Here is a 19,288-nt window from a genome sequence, read left to right as displayed (position 1 = left end):
TATCTCTATGGATACAGGAGAAAACCACACTCAGACACAAGGAGAATGTGTAAACTTAACACCAGAAACAACTGGGCATGGAATCTGAATCCAGGACACTGAATCTGCGAGGCTGCAGCACTGCTCACTGTGTCACACTATAATCACACAAACAAGGACTTTTTAAATGGTGCCGCTCTCATTCTAATTTTCCTTCAGCAGGTTTTAAATGCTAATAAATTCATTGCAACCTCAAGCTACCAGGCAGGCTTAAGGCAATGCGTGTTGAGTAAAACACTGAGTGAATGAAGATTCATTATGTTTCAGAAATTCAGGGCACGCCCACTCTGCAGGAGACCTTGGTCACAAGGACCCAGTGCTTTTAAAGCAACACATGACAGCTTTAATAGTATTTGATGGTTTCAGGCAATTGCACCCAAATATTAAAATCATAGTCATTTTTAAAACCATACAAGCAAATTCTTCAAAAAATAGAAGGAAGAACTCCTGCGAGATGAGCTTTTTCAGACAATTCTGAATGGTGCTGCACATGCCTGATGAAGAATAAGCTTCTTTTCTCTCACAGTAGTACAAGTTAATTAAAATGTTCTCCAGCTACAAGATTAGATTATATGGAGCTGACTGCAAATATCTAACTATTACAGAAAGTGACAGGTCCCTTAGTATCACAGATTTCAGATGGTGGTGACATGATGCAGTCCTCTTGATCTCTGGAGATTGCTGAATCTTCCACATTAGAGAAGTCAAGTTCTGCTAAGCAGAACTGATTTAAGCTCTTTATATCTTTTGTGCAATCAAGCAGTGAGCCTTAGCAGCTCTAACAATTTTATTATTTCTTTTTAAGAAGTATTCGTTCAAAGTAATTGTGTTGTTAGCTTTATTTGGATTTTCATTCTTTCATTGAAGAAATATTGATTGTGTTATGAGGTCAGTCACCTTTAAAATACCAGTGAAATGCAGAGCCACCATACTCTATTATGTTTTATGTCAGTACCCTTTAACTACAGCAAAGCAGGTTTTCACAGAATAAATAAAGATGCACTGTAATTAGTTTTCAGTTCTGTTGTAGTGAGCAGTTGCTAGGATGTCACTTCAGGGTTACTGGCTATGAAATGATACTTTCAATCTCATAGTTTTTACTGGATCAACTCCTTCTGAGCTGCTGTTCAGTGCTTAATTATGTTTTACGTCATGGTACTTGAGTATTTGTGTGTTTCCTAGCCAGCATAACTGAATGGTAGTGAAGGCTATTGTTTTTGTGTGAATAGTCAATTATTATCTTTATAGTCATTTTGGTATTTTCTTTTTTTTCTTGTAGGAAATCACCTGGTAAAAACAGAGCTTACTAATGTGTAGATCCTAAGGATTTAACTACTGACAGTAAAGTGAGTAACATATTTCCACATGAATGCATTCTAAATGGTTATCCTGGATTTTTATTTGCATGTTGCATTAATACTAATTTTAAGTTACCTTTTGTGTTAGTAGCCTCCAACTCCATTAGCAATAGCAACTGAAATGAATGTCAATCGAATATTTTGTATATATACAGTGTATATATATATATATACAGTATATATATTGCAAAATATCATATGTAAAAACTATTCAGATGGATGTACATCTGTTTCTGTAATTCATAGCAATTGCTTTTTAGGACGCTTGAGTTGTGAGCACAAGCAGATCTGTGTTAGGCTGTCCCATATTCAAACACCTGTTATCATATTAAAGTGACAGCATATTGTTACCTGGGCAGATTTCTGAAATATCCAGCATTTAAAAAGAGTCCTCACTAGGTTTAGGTTACAAAATCTTTTAGATAGCAGTAAAAATGGCTCTAAACAACATTACGTTGGGTGAGGGTGGGGCGGTGGGTACAGTTTATATTCTTAATAACTATGATCACTTCCTTTTCAGTGGACAGGCTTTTATCCAATAAAAATAAGATGAAGTTTGGCTTTCTAATGTGTAAAAGATTACTGCTGTAACATGTGGCAATTGCTTGATAGGCCACTTTTGTTGCTAACAACTGCATAAAGCATCTGCTTGTAGTCAATGCAACAGTATGTTTTCACATCAAAGTGACGGGCAATTCTTTCTCCAATAAGATAACTGAAATCCTCTGCCTGTCAGCACTTGAAAGAGTCCTCATATGTTACTCTGGAGCAAATCAATCAAGAGCAAAGCAAACAAGGATGTCCTCTCAGGTTTAATGTATTTATAAGAAACACTTATGAACCTTCTGATTCGCCAGGACGAGAAAACTTACACATGCGATATATCATTCAACTCATCTTGATGTCCATTTATGGAAGAATCAAGATTTTCGGGGGTACCCTCTATTTTAGTTTCTCCAAACCCCCAAAAAACCTTTTTAGACCATATTTTTGCAGGAAATTGTACCCTTATAATAAAGTGTAAACCAACAGGTGTTTTCATCAAAAATAATCAGAATGACTTGAAATTATACATACCACATCAACCACCCACAGGGTTTCAGCCCCTAATGGAGGCACTTTTCGCAACACTTCGAAAAAGGGGGAACAGTAATATAGTAATAGTAATATAGGCACATGGAGTGTTGTTTTATGTCATTTCAAGGTAGCTAATCATGAATATATTTCAGATATTTAACTCTTTTCTGGTTGTCCTAGCATCCTAAGAGCTACTCCCAAAAGGCTAAAAATGACAAATTTCAAATGTAAGCATGTGGGGTATTGTTTTAGACTATTTCTTGGTCAGTGATTATGAATATAATGTTATTTTTGATTTTTGACCCTTTATGATTGATCTAGGCATCTATAGACCTCTATCAGAAGGTGAAAAATGACAAATTTCTATTACAACCAAGAATATTTAGACTTTAAACATTTAAGTTGAACATACATTTTAATATTTCAAAAATTTTAGCGAAGCATCTCTTGTTTATTAGGTACTTCTACCTCATGAACTAAATCATTATATTTCTTATAAAAACCCCAAATTATGTCAGCTTTGACCAATTTTGACTTTTATACTTTGTCAAACTAGTTTCATGCCTGCACATCTTATGGTCATTTAATGTCAACAAAAAAGTTATAAAACAATCGGTCTGTGTTCTCAGGCTTACTTTCATCAGAGAATTGAAATAATTCTGTGGTTCAAAACTGTCTTTATGCTTTCACAATGTAGGCTTTACATATTGATGCATGAGGTATTCCCTTTTTCTTGAAGTCTTATGTACATTATTCCTTTACCTCTGACATAATATATTTCCTTTCTGCTGTTCTTTAAGTTATACTATGATAAGAGAAATTCTAAAACATGCTGATGTTACATTTTTATCTTGCAAAAGTGCATTTTTAGTAAAGACATTGCAGTTTGTGGCTGTAGTTCAGATAGGACTACAAAGTTTAGTATTAATTCTGTAAATTACACCCATGTGACAAAGAAGTCAAAGCTATATGACCATGTAATGGGTAGAAATAGTTATACAGTTTAGAATAACCTAAATAGGATACATACATACATAAACAAACACATGAATGTCTTTACATATATCTGATTTGCAATTATGAGGCCATGTATCTTTTTTTAGAAACACTATGCCGTGATATGGAGTTGAGCTTCAATATTCTAGAGCTCCTTACAGTAATAATAATAATAATAATACATTTTATTTATATAGCGCCTTTCCCATGCTCAAGGCACTTACAGAATAAATAAAGAACGAAAGAATATACCGTATATAGCATTGTACAAACCAGATAAATAAATAAAGAAGATTAAGACAGTAAATTCTGAAAAAAAAAAACAGACAACATAATTGATGGTCTAGCACACACATACAGGTTACATTAGCAACTTGACATAAAGGTAAACTGAGAGAAGGGTGATAAAGTCAAGTAGAGCTAAAAGCCTTTCTGAACAGATGAGTTTTGAGTTGTTTTTTAAAAGAATTCATGGAGTCAGCTGACCTGATTAATTTTGGTAGGTCATTCCAGAGTCTGGGCGCTATACAGCTGAAGGCACTGTCACCCATGGAGTGTAGATTAGTGAGGGGCACAACAAGATTACCAGAATCAGAGGACCTTAGTGGGCGGGCAGGCACATAGTGATGGAGAAGGTCACTGATGTAGTTTGGTGCGAGGTTATTTAAAGCTTTGTAGGTTATTAGTAGGATTTTATATTTGATTCTGTAGGACACAGGGAGCCAGTGAAGGCGGAGCAAGATGGGTGTGATGTGCTCGCTGCTGCTGGTTCGAGTAAGGACTCTTGCAGCTGAGTTTTGAATAAGCTGGAGCTGTGATATAAGATTAGAAGGAGCACCTGCCAGTAGGGAATTACAATAATCGATGCGGGATGTGATAAAAGCATGGACAAGTTTCTCAGCATTAGAGAAGGAGAGGAAGGAGCGAACACGGAATATGTTACGGAGGTGAAAGTAAGAAAGTTTCTTAATGTGATTTATGTGGGCGGAATAAGTGAAGGAGGAATCAAAAATGACACCAAGATTTTTTACAGTAGAGGCAGGTCTGATGAGATCACTGCCAAGATGGACTGGGAAGGAGCTCATTTTATTAAGTTGCATTTTAGTCCCAATTTGCAGGAGTTCAGTTTTATTGCAATTTAATTTTAAAGAGTTCTGCTCCATCCAGGGCTAGACAATATCTAGAATTCCCTAACTAGGAGTTTAAGTCTGTTCCTAGGGTCCACCTTCCTCAATTTTTTGAATCTCTCACAAGGGGAAATGGCCTGAAAATATAAATGTAAAGGAACGTCACAATTACTCCATGTTGTCTGTTTGTCTAAATTAGTAATTAACATGAAAATGGACAACATGGTGGAGCAATGGATATCACTGTTTCAATGCAGCATCAGGGATTATCTGTGTCTGTATAGAATTTACTATACTTATTTTTTCAAATATTCTCACAAGTTTTTTATTTCCCTTTGATATTTCAATACCATTCATATATAATTACATAAGAAATCTGTCAAACGAGAGAAGACCATTCAATCCACCCAGCCCATTTGTTTAGCTAATCGCTATGCTGTCCCTAATATCTCATCCAGATTTTACTTAAAGGTTGCTAAGGTGTCTGCCTCAACTACTTGTCTCATTAGTTTGTTCCAAAGTCCCACAACTCTTTGTGTAAAGAAGAGATTCTTGGCTTCAGTTTCAAATTCACTTTCCCATAATTATCACTGATGTTGACTCTGTGATTCACCCTTAAGCTGAAAAAATGCTGCTGGATCTACTTTATCAATTTCTTTGAGGATTTTGAATATCTGGATTAGGTCCCCATGCAGTCTATCCTGCTCAATCAGGTTTAAGTTTTTGAGTCTGTCAGAGTAGGACATGCCCTTAAGTCCTGGAATGAACTTGGTTGCTCTCCTCTGCACAGCTTCAAGTGCTGCTATGTCTTTCTTATACTGTGGTGACCAGGGACCTCATTTATAACACTGTGCATAGAATTCACACTAAAACATGGAGTACGGACAAAAGTGGAAATGAGGCTTGTGGATGTGAACATAGATTTGTTTTGTGAAGAATTGGTGGTTCTTGTTTCTCACCTAATACTGCTTAAAACTGATGCATTTGGTATGGGTCAGATGTGCATGGATGGATATACATGAAAAATAAACCAAAGTCATAATAAAAAAAAGCCATTGAGGCACTCCATAGCTATTATTTTTTGTCCATTAATGAATACAAACATAAAATATGATAAAATAAGCAGCAATAATATATATTTTTTTAATGAAGTAATTGCTAGTTTTATATTATGATCATCTATACATCCATTACCCAAAAAAATCCAGATGCATAAATCTGTGCATATGCCAACTTCCATGTTCTTCCACTACATAAATCCCAGTCAGCATGAAAAGTAATGCTTGTGCATGCGCCTGCCGCCCCACCCCGACTCCTCCCAGAATTACGCCTCTTTGAATATGTAAATCAATATAAATAGCCCCTTATGTTTTGAGTTCTGTGTAAAGACAATGGCAAAAGCACAGGGAAAAAAGAATTTCAGCGAATACCAAGTAGAGGCAAGGAAAAACTTACTATTTGTTGGTTTAAGCAGTGATACAGTATAAACAACAAAAGGAAGTTGATCGAGTAACAGAGTAGCAGAGAAACTCAAATGTTCAAGTTCAGAAAGTCACACAGTACCTGAAACAAATAAGAAGAGGTCAGATATCAAAGTCGCTGTGAAAAGGTGAGTCGTAGCCCACTGTGTGAGTGTCATATGGAAGCGTATTAGGGTACAGAGAAAAGAAAAACAAAATAGGGACATAGTGGAAAAAAAATGTCCAAATGTTAACTTTAATCACGAAATGTCCACTTTAATCACATAGTTTATATTGTCATTAAAGTAGAATGTCATAAACTTCTTAAAATTGTTTAATTTACTATGTTCTCAAATCCCATCGTACCTAAAGTAGCACATTAAATGCTTCATATTCAGTGTGTGCTTCTTAAACCAGCTTTCTCTTACACTGACAGGACACAGAATACATTACATTCATGATATTACAGCTCTCTGAACAATTTAAATGCTAAGATGTATACTTGATATCATTGTCATGATGATAGGAATTAAACATTAGGGCACATGGTAGCGACGAGCTTGTGCCCTGTCCAGAGATTGTTCCTGACCCCCACAAGATACTTGCCGTGCTGTGTGAGACCCTCGATGAAATCATTTATTGCAGCAGTACTGTCTCTTTCAAACGTAACTACGTCCCAGTTCCTGTCCTTACTTTTCTTTCTCCAAGTAACCAATCAACACACAATCAGCTCTGTAATTAATGTCAGGCCATTTGTAAGCTTAGAACGCCGATTTTTCAAAACCTTTAAGGAACATTGAAATATCTTCGTAGTACATGTTTAATTATTCAATCCGTCTATCCATCCAGGGTCACACCAGTTCTAGCAAGCATACAGTATACATTATCCATCCATCCATCCTCTTCCGCTTTTCCAAGAAATCAAATTAAAAATGTATCTGTATAATATAATATACATATTTTACTGCATTTCATCTTAAAAATGATATCAGGAGCTCCAAGAAGATAGCGCTTGGATATCTAAATTGACTTAGAAGCCAGTCTTCATCATCGGTAAATACGTGCTCTCTTCTATTGAAATGAATTGAATTCCTTTATTGTTATTGTATGATACAATGAGATGCAATATGCAAATCCTCCATAAATTTATTTGTGTATAAAATAATATTAATAATACAATAAAAAACAATGAAAATTATACAATATGAAAGCATAAGTACAATATACATGTACATACAGTGCTTCTAGTGCACGTTTACAGTGAGGTAATTGTAATTGTAATTCTAAGTACAAACAGTTCTACCAGGAGCATTTGATTGAGTGTGTTTGTAGCTCTTGGGATGAAACTGTTCCTTGAGGTTTGTGCAGGAAAGGCTCTGAAGTGTTTGCCAGATGGAAGTAGTTCAAAAAGACTGTGCGCATGGCTGAGGCAGCATGTGCTCGATGCTGAATCCCGATAATCCTCATTCCAATCATCTGCTGTAAGCTGTGATTCCACACTCACACTTCATAAAGCTGCATCAGGGATGTGAATCTAAAAAATAAAGAAAAGCCATACAGGAACAGTAGCACTGCTTTGACTCTGGGTGCCACCAGTTTGCAAAACTGAGCCAAAAACTTGCGTACGTTTGAGCTGGCATGAGAATGTACGTGGCTTTATGCCAAGTTTAGTTTTTATACATCCCAATGTGAGCATGGAAACAGGCATACACAACATTTTTGTGTGTACGCACCATTTATACACGAAGCCCCAGAAGTGCACACAATACTCCAGAAGTGGACTTACTAGTGCATTAGCATATGAGGCGTATGGATGTGAACATAGGTTTGTCTTGTGAAGAATTGCTGGTTCTTGCTTCTCACCTATCCATCCATCCTTTATCCAATCCGCTATATCCTAACTACAGAGTCACGGGGGTCTGCTGGAGCCAATCCCACCCAACACAAGGCGCAAGGCAGGAAACAAACCCCGGGAAGGGCACCAGCCCACCGCAGATATTATGATATACTGTATATAATTAAATTTATGCTGTTAAAGGATATAAATGGGAGAGCAGCCATGATGTGGCTCATCAGTCTATATATATATTCTATAAATATCCAAATAGTGCATTTATTGTCAAAACATACAATAATTAGGACAGCTGCAGAGTAATAAAGGAAACCAGAGGAAAAAACAAACCCTGATGCTGAATTTCTGGGTTTTGCTACATTACTTTTTGTCCCTGTTTATCAGATGGAAGGATTCCCAACTTTCCCATCACATATTTATTTACTTCCTCTATCTTCCTTTCCGTTTCTTTTTATTTTCTATAAATCTCTATATGTTTTCTATATATTCTATATTCTATTTTCTTTTCCAACCTCTCAGTGACCCTTTGCCCTGGTTACAACTGACTGTATAATCATTCCTGAACTGGCAGTAAGAGATATTTAAACCATAGCTCTGCTACCTCCAGGCATTTGCCATTATAAGTGCAGGGTTGTCTGCCCCTACTTGACTTCAGGAGATGTTAACGATTTCCTTTTGATTTTTCCAGGATCAGTATTGTCTTCTGATCCTTTCCAAAGCTCCCTTAGCTCTGACAGGACCTACCACCTTCAGCTGTCCCAGGTAGCCCACATTTTCCACGTTGAGGTGTGCTCTAATAGCCCCTTTGGGTTTATCTCTATGTGCCCACTCATCTAGGACTTGGTCTCAGTCCTGAGCTACCATAGGGATATTTTTGCCCTTGCTAAATTAAGATGTATAAAGTGTAACCCTCGTATTAACATGCGAGGGTTAATGCATAAATAACTTCAAATTAAAAATAGCTTCAAAACACTATGTAGAAGAAACATGAATGTTTTGCTTTTTCCAGTCTTAAATTGAATCAAATAGTGCTACATGACATTTTCATAAAAGCAGTAATGAGGGTATGAAGACATAAGTACATAATTAGCCATTCCTGTATGTCTGAGAAAAAAATCACTCTTCTGATTCAATTCCCTTCACATGTAAACACTTATGTTCTCAACAGCTATATTTTGCACATATTTATTTTAATAATCGTATCAATTGCAAGTAGCATGTGCAATGTTATTGTTTGTATTTTTTATTGAACGTTATTTTAAAATTGTTCACTTCCAACTATTTTATTATAAAAAAGCACCAATGACAGATCTGTGAACTTGTAACACATTACCTAAACATTAATTATATCTAAGCTCCCATCAGCAGTTCATGAATTTACTGCAAGCTCATAAATCACAGGGAGAGAGTTAGACAAAGAGAGCAGACAAATGCCCATTGAATAATAACATTTTCTTCTATTAGGAACAGCAAATAAGGAAAGAAATATACATGCTTTTTTTTACCTGATCTGTTCACTTCTTTTGTTCATGATGCCATATCTGTCTCTAGTGGCTCACAGCCCTCACGGAATTTTCATGTGTTGCCACAAAGACTGCAATCAATTCTCTGTATACGCACCCATCAATCCACACTGCAATTTAAAACTGAATTACATTACTGTATCTGGCCTGTTTTGATTATGAAATAATACATCTACAACTTCTGATGCATTTTGCTGAAAAAATAAAAAAGCACAAGCCCAACAGCAAATACAACACAGTGAAATAATTCACATCACAGCAATCACCATTTAAATAATAATGGAAAAAAGGGTGGGAAAAAAAGATTAGTGCTATAATAACAACAAGATGTGGATGATAGATTCTGACATTACGTAAATGGATTTGTGTGTGTTACAATGTCAGTGGCACAGTGCACAATATTATCTAACTATAATATAGCTTCAGAAAATAGTTAATGTTGTGTCATGTAACAAACACGGCAAGATTAAAATTTATTAAGTGGTTTACTGCAGTGCTGCTTATTTTCAAGTCCTTTTAAATGGTTAATAGTCTCTGAATCTAAATATCATCAATGACAAATGGGCAGGTCAAAACTATTCAAATCCTTGCCCAAACTCAATATTTACATTCAGCTTTATTAATGAAAGAATTCACTATTCCAAATTTGTAATACAACAAATATTACTAATACTATTACTACTAATAATAAAAAATAAGAGAGTACATAAATAATACACACCACAAAGTTACTAGTGATAATTTAACACTTAAAGTGAACATTAAAAAGAGTTAAGAATAAACACTATTAGTTTATTTATACCTAGCAGTTTTGCTGTGCATAAAACCAGAAAATTACTGAAAACTGTGACTATTATAAATGAACGAAAGGTGAGAAATAAATTAAGAAAATAATAGATGACCTAAATTGAAATTCAAAATTCAAGGTTCTAAAAAGACAAAACTATAAATTCAAAACCAAAATGCCAGACCTAAATATTACTCAGCCTGAACAAAGGACCATAAAAGGGAGCTCATGAACACAGTTACAGAGCAACTAATGTGACAGCAAAGTGTCTGTGGCAGCATGTGGTTTAAATGACCCACAAGTAACTGTCCTTAATGACCACAGCACCTGAGGGGTGTAAATTTTGCTACTGGCCTGGGGTCTGTTTCAGAAAGGATTAGTATGAAATCAGGCTAAAGTAAATTAGGATTCACTGAAACTGGACTAATTCAGTTTTAGAAAAACCTATATTTAGACAAACCTGTGTTTCTGGAACAGATTAAGGTAAAGTTTCATGATGCAAAAAATTCACTAATCATGCTTTTTGGAATGAGCTCAGACTTTGCTTGTTCCATAAAAAAATGTGAAGAAATCCACCAACGATACAGGGGCAACCAATATCCAGAAACTAACCTGCAAAACAGTTTAATGAGAATGATTGATATTTGGAGGGTGCAGTGATTCATGAGCAAAGAACCTAATCATAGGATGAAATGTCAAAAATGACCTGTCAGAAATGTTGATCCCAACTTCACTAAGATGCAGAAAAAGCAGGCAAAGTGTTGAAAATATTATGACCCTGCCTGAGAGAACAATCGACACAGAGACACAACTCCTCCGCCAAATACTACCCAGAGAAAGGTAATCAAACTGGAGTCAGACATTCTGGCATACCCACAGAAGTATCTTGATTTTACGTCCGACACTTTAATATATTGTATTTGAGCAAATTTCTAACACATGACATGTTCAGTATAACACCATGACACTGAGCTGACGTTGATGCAGGATCTTTTACATTTCCTATTGTTTATTTATTTTTTTGCTAAAGATAGCTTTCTCCGCAACATTAGATACACCACTTATAATCAAACCGATCAAAAAAGAGTGCTTAACTTTGACACCGTATCCACACACAAACACACATACACATGGGCTGTCTTCCCGAGATAGAAATAAATATCCACCATTAAAGGGGGGTTCCACAGATTCACAGGTAGAGCAATTGAATTTAAACAACTGTGCCATTTCTGAGCAATAATATCTTATAATAGGCTTGCTTGTGAAATGAGCTGCCCAATGTCATCCCTTCTATACAGTCCCTCAACTTTTAAAGAAACACCTCTAAGGACAGGGCAGCACGGGGGCGCAGTGGTAGCGCTGCTGCCTCGCAGTAAGGAGACCTGGGTTCGCTTCCTGGGTCCTCCCTGCATGGAGTTTGCATGTTCTCCCCGTGTTTGCGTGAGTTTCCTCCCACAGTCCAAAGACATGCAGGATAGTTGCATTGGTGATCATAAATTGTGCCTAGTGTGTGCTTGGTGTGTGTGTGTGTGCCCTGCCCGGGATTTGTTCCTGCCTTGTGCCCTGTGCTGGCTGAGATTGGCTCCAGCAGACCCCCATGACCCTGTGTTAGGATATAGCGGATTGGACGATGACTGGCTGACTAACACCTCTAAGGACTCTTCTTCCAAGAGTACCTATACCTTCTTTTTCTTCTTTCTTATTTTTCTCTATTTTCATATCATTGATATTATTACAATAAAAAGAAGATGAAATCTTCTCACAGCATCAGTGTGAAAGTACATAAAAAAGTACATGTATGAATGTCAAATACTAAATGCAGATATTATCATGTCCTCTTTCCCATTATTACCATAATGTGAGATATCGCGCACATAATTACAAACATTGAGGCAAAACTTCCAGCGTCTTAAGTTTGAATGGGGTATGCTACCATTGAAAGTGTGGGTACTGTTAAAAGTTGTCTTTTGAAAATTTGTACATGAGAGTAATGAATGTTTCATCTCTTTTGTATGTAATTATGGGACAGCACAGGGTTCAGTGCAGGCAGAAAACAACTCTATATGTGCTGAACACTTAACACCATGGGTTTTGTACTTTTTTGATATCATTGATATTGCATAAACAGATTACAATGCTTACTTCATGGTATGTAAAATTTCAAGTAAGGTAATATCATCAGGTGCATTTTGCACAATGCAATAATTTATTACACAAAATATACCCAGATTTCATCGATTTAACTGTTTCATGCATTCACTCAATCAGGGATCTTCCTCCATACTATCTCTCTTTTCTTGGCAACTGCTGTATTGCTCCTGTTTTGGAGAATATTCCGATAAACTTCATGCAGTGGTAACAGGACATTTTGCTCTTCAGGTGTGAAGAAGGATTGTTGCCCTCTGTTTCTCAGACTTGTATTTGATGCTTGAATGGCTGTTCAGAGCTAGACTCAGAAGGACTTGTAAATTTTGCCATGAACATATGTAATTCCATACCAACCTGGCACTAGCTAATTCACTCATGCTATTGAAAACCGGATTTCATTTTGAGAACCAGGATTATCTAATTCCTCTTTCTGGAATAAACCCGTTGTCTCTGTCATCAAAAAACAAAATAAAACATAAAGGAACAAAGCAAGGAAACAGGGCAAGTGGCAAACACAAAAGATAAAATGGAGCATGTCGTATTAAACCATCAAAACTCCCATATTAAAAAAATTGTGGACAAAGCCAAGTTCTTGTTGGTCCAGAATTGTTACAGCAGTAAATTTCTAATTGACCTGAGTAGCTTCTCTGGCAGCTGTACCATTTGCTTTCAAACAATGCATAGAATACTACGCCAGAAGCTGTGAGATGAATCACCCTATAAGACTTTTAATAATCTTCTTCGCAATTTTGATGAAACTACCTAAATGAGTATTCTTCAGTTACTATTTTGGGGACTGTTGGAAAATGACGATTACTTTTGTTCTTCCTTTTTTATCATACTTACAGTCCTCGAAAAAAAGGTGGTTCATGTGCTTCTATCGAAACACAGCCCCAGTTCAAGCTACTGAGGGTGCTGGAATCTTTTTTGTACCCTAACTATGTAAATTAATGTTTTAAACACTTAGCACGTACAGCTTGCATTTACAATTAAAACGATTAGTTGGCCTGTGTTTCACTGTCATCAGATGTTGCTGCAGTTCATTTTCTGTCAGCTATGCCTTATGCTCATGCTGCTGTCCTTTTCTTGTCAGCCATGTCACACGGCCTGCTGCATACTGTGAGAAGGACCTGTAGCTCAATTAGGAAGCCCACACCTCCAGTTCTTTGGTCATGTACGACTTTCTTTTGCACTCAGAGCACATGACTTACACTTTCAATGAAAATGGTTAATCAGCCTGTGCAAATGTGCTTCATTGTCAGAAGATGTTGCTGCTGTTCTTTTCCAGTCAGACATGGCATGTACAGTAGCTGTATGTTGCTTTCTGTGAGAAGGACTTGTAACACAATTATGTGGTCAAGGGAGCATGAACCTCCAATTCGTGGGTCATGTTATATGTATTGCATTATAAGTTTTTGATTAAGACCAAGATCAAGGTTCAAGGCCCAGTGGTTTGCAAGTGTTTGCATGGCAGAAAACCTTTAGTATTTTATATATACAGATGTGTTGACTGATGTTTTATTTGTGCAAACTTCACCAAATCACATTTATTGCAAATACAGTGGAACCTCAGTTCACGAACGTCTCTGAACATGTAAAAAGTTCGCCACCAAAAAGTTCGCCAAACTTTTGCATCTGTTCACAACCACACACTCGGTATACAAACAAGCCAGTTTCCCTTTCGGTTTGTGCGCGCTGATGATTTCCGCACGTGTTCAGTGCGCGACACACCAATACTATCCACCTGCAGAGCCACAGCACCATATGTCGGCGCGCGAGAGAGATACACACACACAGGCGCACGAGAGAGAGACACACACACACAGGTGTGCGAGAGAGAGACACACACATGTGCGAGAGAGAGAGAGCGAGCGAGAGAGAGGGGGCTGGACACATAAGGCAGTGAAGGCAGTTAAAGAATGCACTGGGCTTGATTTTGTTTTCACTTCTGTTTACAGCGATCGGTTCGTAGTGTGCATTGTTGCAATGTTACTTTTCTTGGTGGTTTATTAAATTACGGATTTTTCAAATGTTAATTTTTCTCCCTGTGCTTAAAACTCATTAAAAAAGTGTTTTTAGTGGGTGGTTCGTAGCACTATAGCGCGAACTCTTGCAGTGTTAGTTTTCTCTGTTGTTCAAGGTTTTCTCAGTGTTATTCAATGTTTTTACATTTTGTTTACTATTACGCTGTGCATTCTATGGTATAATTAACTATATTTGTGCTTAAAAACTTAAAAAAATATATATTTACATACAGTTTGTACGGTCTGGAACGAATTAATTGTATTTACATATAATCCTATGGGGGAAATTGCTTCGGTTCATGACCAAATCGGGTTACAACCAGAGTTTTGGAATGAATTATGGTCGTGAAACGAGGTTCCACTGTAACTTGTTATGAGAATAACTAAAGTATACCAATAAACTTTGAAGACTTGCATGGAAGTTTGAACTGCTACAGTACCACAAGCAGGACTATACCCCACAGATCCTGAACACCAATTTGATTCCAGGCTGGGAGGCATTTCATTAGAGTTTACATGTTCTCTTTGGGCTTATGTTAATTTCCTTCATTGACACTACCTCCATTCCAAATTCAAAGAAATACTTTCAGGTTAATTGGCCCACTGTGGTTTAGTGTGCCATGCAGTGGATCAGAGTTTATAGTCCTTAAAACATTTCTGCTTTGTGTTGTTCCAGAATAAAGCTGCCTCTGACATTCACTAAAAGAAACTGTGAACAGAAATAGAATGAATGGATAGGCTTTATGACTGATAATCAGCAATTTTACAAGCAATATGTTTTAATTGATATCAAAAACAAAATACACACTACGGCAAGTACCCAGCAAGGAAACCTTTTTTTTAATTACCATTGATTAACATTGTAAAGATTAGAGTTAGATGACATTTCAAGCATTAATTGCTGTAATTTACCAAAGAAATATCATTCATACCTGTGTCATTTAATAAATTGTATTACAGCATGCACAAATTGCAGCATCCAAAGGTCTTGCTGTTTAATGATATTACTCATTAATTTGCTAATGTTAAACGTATTGAATACTCAAACAGATCAGATACTGGCACGTTTATACAGCCTTGGCAAGAACTAAAGATTCACAATTTATCATCAAATACGTATGGGTCACCTGCAATGGAAATTTTATTTTTTGTGCAGTACATAATTACATTTCTTAAAGTGGCCCTTAGGCCTAGCAGTACTGCTCAGCACTGATGTTTTCCTGTTTTTGGGAGGCAAATTCTTTGCTAACTTTGATTGTTTGTTTCATGATCACAGAGAATTTTTGATTTTGTTTTTGGAAATAAGTATCAACCATCTAAAGGCGTTTTTCATTTACCAGTAGCTTTTCACTAACACACTACAATCTCTAATTTAATAAAATATAACAGTTTAAGTCCTGTTTATGCAGTGTTGGGGTGTGGGAGCCTACCACAGAATCAAGGACCACAAGCCAGGAATAAATTCTGGGCAGAGTGCCACTTCATCATATGCCCACTCTTGCACACGCATGCAAGTTAATACAGGGCTAATTTGAAATTAGCAAATTAACATGCACATCTTTGGGAGGAGAGAGATTTTTAATTATTTTCTGATTCCTAATTTATATATTTCTAATGTATATATTGTAAAACAATCAGATGGCACAAGAAGAGCTGGGACACCACTGTGGTGAACTCCATTTAATTAGCATGCCTAAAGTACTAGGGTACTGTACCATGTTAGCCATTATGAATGTAGTGAGGAGTAAAGCAGAATGACACCTTTTGTTGGCTAACTAAAAAGATTACAATATGCAAGCTTTCGAGGCAACTCAGGCCCCTTCTTCAGGCAAGATGTAATACAGAAACTGGAGTTCCCTGTGTTTATATACACACTAGGACAGCCAATGCTAAACAATGACCAAACACTGAAAAATGTATTTCTAGAACCCCTCCTCCTGGCATATAGACAACTGCCAAACCTGCAGCAACTAATTTTCCAAAGCTCCCTAAGTGAACTAACACATAATGGTACATTTCCCTGCCTACAGAAAAGTTGTAAAAAGTATGTTCACATTTATAATACAGACCGTGTAGTTATACCACACTGCTAACTGGAACATCGCATAAAGGAATCATTTTCCTGCACATCATCTAATATGGTCTACCTAATTCTCTGTATGAAATGTCCTAACACTGCCCTCTGTGTGGGAGAAACTAGACAAACACTCCGCCAAAGAATGAATTTACACGGGTTCTGCATTAAACGTGGCAGCACAGATGTTCCTGTACCAGCCCACTTCAAACAGACGTTGGACACTGTGAGAGGGATTTTAAAGTCAAAGTGCTTATGGGCAACTTCCGAACACAGCAAGACAGAAAATAATGGGAAGTTAAAATTGTGCTAAAATTTAACACATAACAACATGGTTTAAATTAAGACAAGAGTTTTATGGCCAGATATGAGGATTGTTTGTATCTCTCGGACTGACACAGACAACCTGACTACAGATCCACATTGTATTAAAAAACTCATCAGAAACTTCAAAGACTTAGTTGGACAGTTATCTTATACAAAGATCTTGACCACATATTGTTCTCCTCTCTTGCTAAATGAATCTTAGCCTGAAGAGGTCTATTAATTTTTTACATTTAAGATTTCTCACTTAAAGATTTACCAATGTTGCTTCTTGTCTTAGTGTCTATATAACCATACATAGTTAGATCTGGACCACCCTATATATATATACTGTATACTGTATATATATATACAAACATATGTGTAAGTACAGCTCATGCGTGAAGCTTTAAATTACTGATATTTAAATTTTTGTGCATATGTTTCGAAGCAGCGTATAGCATAAAACTGTACAACATGTGGAAATCATTGTAGTGCGCAACAAGAGAAAATTAATGCAGTGAATATGTAGATAGTAAATAATACACACCAGAAACTCCAATTTGGGCAACACGTATAAATAATGCAGATTTTAACGATGATGCAAATGTCTAAGAAAGGTAATAGAATAAATGTAAAAATATTTAATATCTCTTGCCTTATATGTACCATCAGTGTTCATCCTACACCTTTTTTCGGTATTCGTGTGTGTCTCAGCCTGTCTTGGCTGGTAATCTTGATTGCATTCCCGTAAAGCCTGCTTCTCAGACTCTTCAATTTTTAGGAGCGTTGCTTGCCTCCTGTCCACTTTTTGACTACCACCAGTGGTAGATGGACCCCCATTTTCCATTGTGAAAGCATCGTTCATGTTGTTGGTGAATACTTCCAGTGTTTGAAGGTGACTCTCGGCGTTCCTCCTATGCCTTTCCTCAGTATCCTTGTTTGTGTCAACCTCTGTTGTCCAGCACTTCCTGTCTCAATGGGGTTTGACTGAGCAACAACAGTGAAACTGAACAATCAGACCAAAGCCAAACTGATCAATCAGATTGCTTGCAGTGACATGAGACACTCAAACACTCACACACACGTACACACATGCATTGCACACAGACATTACTGTTTTATCAGTAGAGTACTTCTGTAAGTGTAGTCAAATAGTACAGGTATGTATATATAAAACATTTTAATATTTAGTAATATGTATTTTGAGATACTGTATCTCTAACTGTTCATTTGCTGTTGCCTGACTATGCTGTGTGTGCTTCTTATTACTCTTCTAAATGTTTGTCATCACCTTTACATACACCTCTAGGAAAAATAATCTCTTGAAATGAACCTGTTTTTGGTGATTCTTTCATTACATCTAATAATGAAAATAAATAGATTAATATATGAACATGACAATACTGCATCTGTTGAAAATAGGTAATAAAAATTTTTAAAAATACCTGCTATCTCTTTTCCTACATGTTCCTTCAGCTCTTTCCTCTGTATTTGTGTGTGTGAATGTTTCTTAACCAGTTCTCCTTCTCTCAAGCACGTTTCTGTAAAGCCTGCTTCTCAAACTGTGTCATTATTTTCTGCCTTTCTCACCTCCTGTCTGGTTTTATACTTGTCATTTTTTAAGGGGAGTATAAAAGGTTCTCAGTGCGCCTCATGCGTCTTTACTCCTCTTTGTGCATCTCACACTTGCACTTCCTCTCTCATCACATCACCAAAGGCAAACTGACCAATCATTCCAAAGCAAAACTGACCAATAAGATTGTTCAAAGGGACTGGACACACAGACATTAGTGTTTTTTTATATAGTAAAGGGGTTTTCAATCTTGGTCCTGGGGGCCCACTCAGGCTGCAGGTTTTTGTTCCAGGCAGATTCCTAATCAGTGACAACAACTGATAACACTGATCTCATTTAATTAGCTGGTATTTTTGTTTCATTTTCTCTTATTCTATATTCAGAAAAGCATAGCAGTATGATTTTTACATTTATAAGACATTTAGAAATATTTCTGTTTTTTCTATAGATTTAAATGCTTAACTCACTTTTGTTGATTTCATTATATTTTGCCCTTTCTCTGTCCAGTTTGTTCCCTTCATTGTATCTTAATGGCAACAATTAAAAACTAGCAGAGCAGATACCCAGGCAAATAACACTGAATCATGAAAGGCTGCAACTACTTTAGCGTAAGACCCACCAATTAGTAAATAATGGATTAATTAAACTATTAGAATATTAGAAGATCCTTACTGAATGTGCGAGTGAGAAGAGGAGCAGATGTAGCAATAGAACATCACTTCCATCCATCCATCCATTTTCCAACCCGCTGAATCCGAACACCGGGTCACGGGGGTCTGCTGGAGCCAATCCCAGCCAACACAGGGCACAAGGCAGGAACCAATCCCGGGCAGGGTGCCAACCCACCGCAGAGAACATCACTTCCTTCTAGGTAAATTTCAACTGAAATTGAAAAAGAACTGAAAGTCAGCATTAACAGCACAGCACAAGTACAATGTAGGATT

At 36.8% G+C, this 19,288-nt stretch overlaps 1 protein-coding gene across 3 annotated transcripts in view; it reads left to right on the top strand.

Annotated features, from left to right (window-relative positions):
• Positions 1–19,288, top strand: part of gabbr1b (gamma-aminobutyric acid (GABA) B receptor, 1b) — a 721,337-nt gene that overhangs the window by 194,207 nt on the left and 507,842 nt on the right. For 2 of the 3 annotated variants that reach the window (XM_051933715.1, XM_028800495.2), the window contains exon 2: positions 1,319–1,385. The exons of the other annotated variant lie outside the window; for it this stretch is intronic. The gene's annotated coding sequence lies outside the window, so the exon portion shown is untranslated. The remainder of the gene's footprint in view (positions 1–1,318; positions 1,386–19,288) is intronic. 3 annotated transcript variants of the gene reach the window in all.

This window comes from Erpetoichthys calabaricus, chromosome 1, assembly GCF_900747795.2.
Source record: "Erpetoichthys calabaricus chromosome 1, fErpCal1.3, whole genome shotgun sequence".
Lineage (NCBI taxonomy): Eukaryota > Metazoa > Chordata > Cladistia > Polypteriformes > Polypteridae > Erpetoichthys > Erpetoichthys calabaricus.
The sequence above is the reverse complement of the archived record's forward strand: the minus strand, read 5'-3'. Positions and strand labels throughout refer to the sequence as shown.